The sequence below is a fragment of the Gopherus flavomarginatus genome, chromosome 4, assembly GCF_025201925.1.
Source record: "Gopherus flavomarginatus isolate rGopFla2 chromosome 4, rGopFla2.mat.asm, whole genome shotgun sequence".
Lineage (NCBI taxonomy): Eukaryota > Metazoa > Chordata > Testudines > Testudinidae > Gopherus > Gopherus flavomarginatus.
In genome coordinates this window covers 187,182,957-187,191,288 of record NC_066620.1, presented here as the reverse complement: position 1 = coordinate 187,191,288, position 8,332 = coordinate 187,182,957, and positions in this window count along the sequence as shown.

The following is an 8,332-nucleotide window of genomic DNA, read 5'->3' as shown; positions in this document are numbered from 1 at the left end:
GAGATCACAGCCTCCTTCAGTATCTAAGACCTCCTCCTGTTCCAGGCTCTGCCTTACTGAGGTCAGAGTTCAGTTTCTCTCTCTGCAGCTCTAGTCAGTAACTGTGTAATAGTATAATTCCCAAATCTGGACCTTAGCGTCCAAAATATGGGTACTAGCATGAATTTCCCTAAGCTTAATTACCAGCTTAGATTTAATAGGCTGCCAACAATCAGGACTTATGTAGAGCGCCTGATAGACTCTGGTCTCCCCAAACCCTTCCCTGGGGACCACCAAGACCCAGATTCCTTGAGTCTCACAACAAAGGAAAAGAAACCATTCCCTCCCCACCTCTTTACCTCCTCCCAGATCTTTCCCGCCCTGGGTACACTAGGAGCTTACCCTGCTTCAACTCTTTGAAACACAACACAGAGGGATCAGGTTTATCCCCCATTTTTCCCATAGGCAATACAGATTCAGTTCCGTGAATCTAACACAAAGAGGAAATTTACCTTTCCCTCCCTGCTCCCTTTCCCTTCTCCCCACCAATTCCCTGGTGTTTAACTAGGAGAAAAAAATCAAACAGGTCTTAAAGCAAAGCTTTTAATAAAAAAAAGAAAAAAGTAAAAGGTTTATCTCTGCAATTTAGATGGTAAACAGTTACAGGGTCTTTTAGCTTATAGAAAATGGATAAACAAACAGCCTTATCCAGAAAAAATACAAAATTTAAACTATTTCCAGCAGACTACACATTTGCAAATACAGAAAAACAATGTAAAAGCCTATATTGTCTTTCTACCGTTGTACTTACAAATTGGAAACAGAAGATTAGAGAGCCTGGAGATTCGTGTGGTCACTCTCAGAGCCCAGAGAGAGAACAGAAAAGAACAAGGGACTCACACCCAAACTTCCCTCCACCCAGATTTGAAAGTATCTTGTCTCCTGATTGGTCAGGTGTTTCAGGTCACTGTTTGTTAACCCTTTACAGGTGAAAGAGACATTAACCCTTAGCTATCTGTTTATGACAAACTGCTCCAGCTAAGAATGCTTTTCAGGTTGTCTTAAGGGAAAGACTGTGTTTTGGCAATTTTATAGAAAGAGAAAATATTAAAATAAAAGGCAAAGAAATAGACATCCTTGACTGATTATTAAGAAGAGTACCTGGAGGCTGGCACTAGGCCTAAGGACTGAACATTGAAATCTAACCTGCCTGGCAAGAAGATTTATTTTCTCCCCATTAGCATTTGGGGGGACATTATACTTTAGTCCAGTCTGTGACAGCCAGTTGTTTATAAGATGACAAAATTCATTCCTATTTTTGAAAAGCCTGTTCCTAAACATATGGGACTGCACTGAGCTACACCAGCTGGGTAGCTGGCCCATCATTTCAGTCATTACCCTTCTACATGATATATACAGCCTAGTGTACTGGAGCAGGGCACAGTATTTAGTGCAAAAGACTCTCAGTCCTCTCCAAACAAAGTATTTTCCACAATTTAGCATGGTATCTTCCCTCATCTAGAAGCAGCACATAAATACAAAATTATACAAATACAATATGTGCTGTACTTTGCACAAACTAACTACTTTATGTTTAGTGCCATGCTGGCTATTAGCCATTCTACAAAAAGCCATTCCTTAAAAAACACCAAACCAAACCACCGTTGGTCAGAAGGTTAAGGAAAGGGTCACATTTTCCATGGTTACCACTTAAATAGATTACCAGTTCCAGCCACTTAGCTTTCACTGAGTGTAGTGTTCAAAAAAAAAAAAAAAAGTAAGCCTTCAGAGCATGCCATGCAAACTGAAAAAAATTAGATCATAAGAGATTTTTATATAAATATTAACCAAAAGGCAAATATCTTGGTTTCTGACTGACCATCTGTCTCCTGAAAAGCAGTCATGTGCAGAGGACAGCAGGCCACAAAAACTGAAGACCTGGTCAGCAGCATGACAACCTAGCAGAAGGCAATTTGGAATTCACAAGATTTACTGGTTGGCCTGTAAAAAGATTAACACTGAAATGGTAAGAAATTTAAAAGCCTGAAAAGAATTCTTAGAAGTTAGTTAACTAGGCCAAAATCTTCCAAAAACAGAACAAAAGCCACTTTTATGCATACTCCAGTTGCATCTACTCAGCTCCTGAGTTAGATGCAAATTGGGGTTTTGCAAATGCAGAACTGCACCTTTGAAGATATAATGCACAGAAGTATTTTTTCTTAGCTGCTGATTGTTTTCCATGACATTACTACCATGACAGCAGCATGCCTTGCACTGAACAAGGAACAGAAATTAAAAGGGTGTAGTCACTGTTGTAGCATTCTAGCCTTGCACATATCTGTACAGGAAGGAGCATAAAGACAGCAAGACCTTCAGAGGGGAAACCACTGGTTGCTTTGTCTCCTGAAAACAACTAGAAAAAGTGGTTGCCTCTAGAGCAGTTTTAAGAAGGGCAATACCCTCTCATAGGCTGGCTATGGGCCAGCTGACCCTTTTACAAGGCTTTAAAAACTGGTTAGGAGGACAAATTGAGTTAGAAATTGAAGACTCAAAATAGGAGGAGCTGTGACTTAGGGCTGGTCTACACTAGGGGGGAAAATCGATCTTAGATACGTATCTAAGATCGAATTACTCACCGTCCTCACGGCGCGGGATCGATGTCCGCGGCTCCCCATCGATTCCGCAACTCCGTTCGGGTTGGTGGAGTTACGGAATCGATATAAGCGCGTTCGGGGATCAATATATAGCATCTAGATGAGACGCGATATATCGATCCCTGAGCAATCGATTGCTACCCGCCGATACAGCGGGTAGTGAAGATGTACCCTTAATGTGTGGGCAGGTGATAGAAAGCTTGACATGGAAATTGCCAAAAGCAAGCCATGAGGACCCTCTTGCTTGTTATAAGCAGCAATATTTGCTCTGTATTTATCTATATGCTTGGTGTGGCAATAAACAGTCTGTGTTGGCAAACTACAGTGTGTCTTCAGTACTCTGTTAACCAAGACTCACAGCTTTAATAATACAGCCTACAGTACAAACTCGCAGCTTTCACTCAGGTAGATTAATCACCTGAAGGCTTTTCACAGCTAGTCTCCCTGTCCTCCCTTCACCTGGTTCTCCACCTCAGAACTTCTAAAGCAGAAATAAGGATTATAATACTTGAGATGACTTCCTGCCACAGACTCCTCAGGTGTGCCTGTCTCCATCAGGGTGGAACTCTGTACTGGTTTTGCTATGTTACAGAAGACAATTAGAAAGTAGGAACATTTTGTTTTTCACTGAAACCGCTGCCACCAGTGTAGATCCAGCTTGAGTAGGAGTGCCCTACCCAGGGGTGGGCGATAGGTGCCGACTCCATGGGTGCTCCAGAAAGCAATGGGTGTCTTAACCAGGGGCTTGGGTAGGATGCTGGTTTAGAGTGCAGTTATACTCTGAAGAGTTCATATGTAAGAAGTGATACCTTTACTCAGCAGATCTGCTTTCTGGGAGCCTTTCCATCTCTACTGACTACAGTAACAAAAGTAAGTTTTAACTGCTTTTTATTGCTGTTATTCATAGAACCAACAGACCAGGAGAGAGGGAGCTAAATTCTATTCCTTCTTGGGTGGCATCACTGGAATTGCTGAGTAAACGCCCATCAGCTGCACTCATGGAAATCTATTTATGGCACAGGTGTTCTGGAAGGCGCAGGTCAAAGACAGTGGTCTCTCATGCTGACCTAACCTTTGTAACAGGTGATTATGTATATGAGATAGAAAAAGCCCAATTAGGCTAGTTTGCGGTTAAGAAAAAATTATCATTCTACTTGTAAATTGAGCACATCTGATAGAGAGAAGTTACTGACACACAACAAACATGGAAGGCCTCATGTAAAGGAAAAAAAAGACTTCAGTTTAGAAAGTAAATTTTCACTTTCAGGAACATATTCCCCTGAGGGGCATTCCTCAAGTTGCAGCTCAGGGAGCCTAAGTTACTGAGGTCTGAAATCTGGACCCTTAGATAAGAGTCTAATTAAGAAAGTTATGGATTTAATTAAAGGTATTTTATATTATTTAGTTAAACTAGTGAAAACCTTCTTTGCTTTAAAAGTCACTTATTCCAGTTCAAACTAATTCATTAGCCAACTTAAACAAAACTGAAACAAGCCTGGTTTAAATCAAAGTAAGTGGCCCAAAGGGGTTTGCACCAGTTTAATTAAATCAAGAGGACGACCATGAGGAGTTCTGTCAGTATAGGAACACCACCTCCCCTGAATGATGTGCTATACCCAGAAAAGCACTCTGGTTTTGCAGCTGCATTTACACTGGGGGGTTTATTGGTACAGCTATGGCACCTGAGGTATATTTTTTTCATCCACACTCCACACCATGTAGCTATGCTGCTATAGGTTTTATTTTTTTAAACTTTATTTTTATTATTTTAATATTAAATATAAACACATGAACCAAAACATATAAATACATGAAAAAGGAAATAGCATATCACTAATAAAATTCAAGGTTCATTGTGACATGTGACCAAAAAGAGTTAAACATCCTGCAGGATGTATGACTCAGATTCAACCCTTAAAGACATATGAGGGGATAATGTTTGCGTTTCTCTGTATTTACATATATAGGGTAATGGTCAACAATGTAATCAACAGTCCCTGTCTATGCTGTTAATTCAGAGATCAAAAGAACATCCTAGCATGTAAATTAACTATAAACACGGGATATTGCTGTAATCATCTCTTTGAAATGTATAGCAAATCACCTGTGAATGGTGGAAACATAGGCACTTGCCTTATGTTAATCTGTGTGAATAATTAATGACAATGCTTAGGAAATGAGGGCCCGTTGTTCTCTGAGGGACTCCAACCTATCAAAGAAGGCTTGAAATTGTATAAAAGATCCTTGGGTCCCAATACTTTTTCTCTCGATCTGCTTAAGCTTCATCAGGGGACATTTGAGTCACAAGTTGAGGTCCCAGTTAAACTAGAAACACCCTGAATATGACATTGGACTATAACCTATGGACTAAATTCTAAAAGAACTCATTGCAACTACAAAGCTCACCATCTCTGCTATATATCTAAACCTCAAAAATTGAACTCATGTCTGTATATATATTGATCTTTTAAACCATACTCTTTTCTTTTTAAATCAATTTTAGTTTAGTTAATAAGAATTGGCTGTAAGCGTGTATTTGGGTAAGATCTGGAATATTCATTAACCTGGGAGGTAACGTGTCTGATCCTTTGAGATTGGTAGAACCTTTTCCTTTATACGATGAAAACTATTTTCAGTAATCTTCATCATTCTTGACTTGGGTATCTGGGTGGAGGCCTGAGGCTGGGTTACTTTAAGGTAATGGTTTTGTTGACTTCTGGTCAACCAGTGAGGTAATAAAGAAGCTATTTTGTGCTATCTTGGTAAATCTAAGTATTGAAAATATCCACCAGCTTTGGGGATTGTCTGCCCCATTCTTTGCAGTTAACCTAATTGAGTGACCTCAGCTGCCCCCCTTGAAACCCCCTTGGTCACAGTATTTGTAAAACCTGGGAAAAAACAAAAACAATCAAACAAAAAAACCCTCAACCCATAGAGGTCATGCAGAGCATCAATTAAAGTGACCAAAATGATAAATTAGAACAACCTGCAAGTATTGGGGACTAATATATACTAAGCTGCAAAAGTTTGCAATGTATGACCAGACATCCTCACATTTTTCCCATCATTTCTATTAGACAGTCATTTTTTCCATTAATGCAGTAGTAGAGTTCTCTAAGCCTGTCTATGTATGAGGGAGGAATTGCAGATTTCCGTTTTCTCAAAATAACTCTTTTGGCCACTAAAATAGTTACTTCAGTCCCATTTCTTAATCATGATAGGTTTTAACTGTAGACCAGGCTTCAGTTAAACTAGAGCAATTTTATGTGAAAATTTAAGATTATGAAGTCTGATTTTACACCAACATTTTGAAATACCCAAGCCTTTCCCCTTGTTAGTGGGAGCAGGCTTAGGGCGAGCTGTTACAAAGTCTGAGGAAAGAGTGGGAAGGTAGTTTCTTAAGGTCTAACCTGCTATTAAGAGAATCCAGAAAGAAAAAAGCATGGGCACATTTGCTCAAGGAGAGCGTGATAGGGTGCCCACCCCTACAAGGCATGGAGTGGTTAAAATGGCTAAGCAGGCCAATTAACTGCCCAGACTACACCTGAGGAAGGAGACAGGGAACAGTCCACAAACTGCAAATGGACACAGCTGGGCAGGAACTGGAGGGGCCTGTATAAAGCCCAGGAGCTGTGAGCAGCAAGAGGCTGCAAGGAAGTAGTCTGCAGCCACTTCCTGGGGGGGAGGGAGAGTGCTTGTTTGACTTCCCTTTCTTTCTGCCAGTACAAGTAGGAGGAAGCTCAGGGAAACATCAGCAAGGGGTAAGAGCATACAGACTTGGGCTGCTTGTTATAGGGTCGCTGGGCTGGAACCCAGCGTAGAGGGCAGGTCTGGGTTCCCCTACCAGCCACTGGGATGTGGTGCAGGGCACTGCAGATGCCTACCGGACAGCTGATCCAGGATTTTGACTTCCCCGTAAGGGAAGGATCTCAGTGACTCAGCCAGAGGGCCAAACCACAAACAGGAAGCTGCACGTCTGGGAGAGAAGGGTCAGAGTGAAAGAGATGCCTGGTAGACACACCACCAAAAGGCGGGCAGCACCTGGCAAGAACTAATCCCCTGAGCTGCCAGGAAGAAGCACCATGTGCAATGAGTGGACCCCGTGACAGGAAGACTGAGAAAAGCATCAGGAAAAGCAGAAGAGTTCACACACACAAGAGGCTGAATTACTCATGAAGAGGACCAAGTTCTTGGGAGGGAGCCCTATTTCCATGAGATCTTTTCTTCTTCATACTCTTCCTCCTCCAATGACTTGTGAGGAAAATCTGCTTTTTGCTGGGGGCAGGGGAGGAGGAGGCATTGCTGTCGGGTGATGCACATATGTAAGAATGGCCATACTGGGTCAGATCAATGGTCCATCTAGCCCAGTATCCCGTCTTCTAACAGTGGGAGGTGCCAAATGCTTCAGAGGGAATGAACAGCACAGGACATTTTATCAAGTGATCCATCCTGTCGTCCAGTCCCAGCTTCTGGCAGTCAGAGGCTTAGGGACACCCAGAGCATGGGACTGTATCCCTATTTTGGTTAATTGCCATTGATGGACTTATCTTCCATTAACTTATCTAATTATTTTTTGAACCCAGTTATACTTTTGGCATTCACAATAGCCCCTGCTGCCAAGTTCCGCAAGTTGACTGTGTGTTGTGGGAAGAAGTACTTCCTTATATTTGTTTCAAACCAACTGCCTATTAATTTCATTGGGTGACCCCCGCTTCTTGTTATGTGAAGGGGAAAATAACTCTTCCTTATTCACTTCCTCCACTTTATAGACTATCACTCCACCTCCCCTCCCCTGTTCCTTTTTTAAAATGAACAGCCCCTCTTTTTAATCTCTCCTCAGATAAAAGATGTTCCATACCCCTAAATCGTTTTTTGCCACCGTTCTCTGTACTTTTTCCAGGTTGTCTGTTTGTTCTGAGATGGGGCAAGCAAAAACAAGAGTATTCAAGGTGAGGGCGTTTCATGGATTTATATAGGGCATGATATTTGCTGTCTTATCTACCTACACAACAGTACAGCATTGCTCCTCTTCCCAAATTCAGGGTACGCTGCCAGTGGCAAAGACAATGGGTACAGACAGGTATCATAGTAGAATGTTGCAGTGAAGAGCTGAAGGAAGAACAAGGCCTCTATTTTCTTGCTTTAAACTTATTTTGTGGATTCTTGTTTGTTTCTACACTAATTGTTTTCTAGTCCAAGACAAAACCAGACTTTTAAGAGTGACTCAGATAGAAATAAGTGTTGCTGCAATTTCGTTGGTGGGAAGGGCACAGAAATAGCAGAAAAATTCTGCCATGATATTGGACAACTCTTGCCTGATAAACCACTAAATAAGATATGCCCAATTCAAGTTGCATCGATATCACAGAATAACTGCATAGGGGAAGGAGAAACCAGTGACACTTCCATACAGTCTTGGGATACTGGTTTCTTTCCACTGCTAAAGAAAATGGCACTAAAGTCCTTCTATTGGTTTAAATAGAGCAACCTGCATCTAAATCTTTTGGACCAAATTTGGATATTTGCACCTACAGCAGTGACCTCATGTGGAATTATAGAGGTGCACATTTTTTGTATCATTACAGATTATCAGCATGACCCACACAAGGAGAATTTTTTATAAAAATGTAAGGGCTCCAATCAAATGGCTGTGGAGGGTCTTTCAAAACACAGACACAATGACTGATTATGAACTGCAC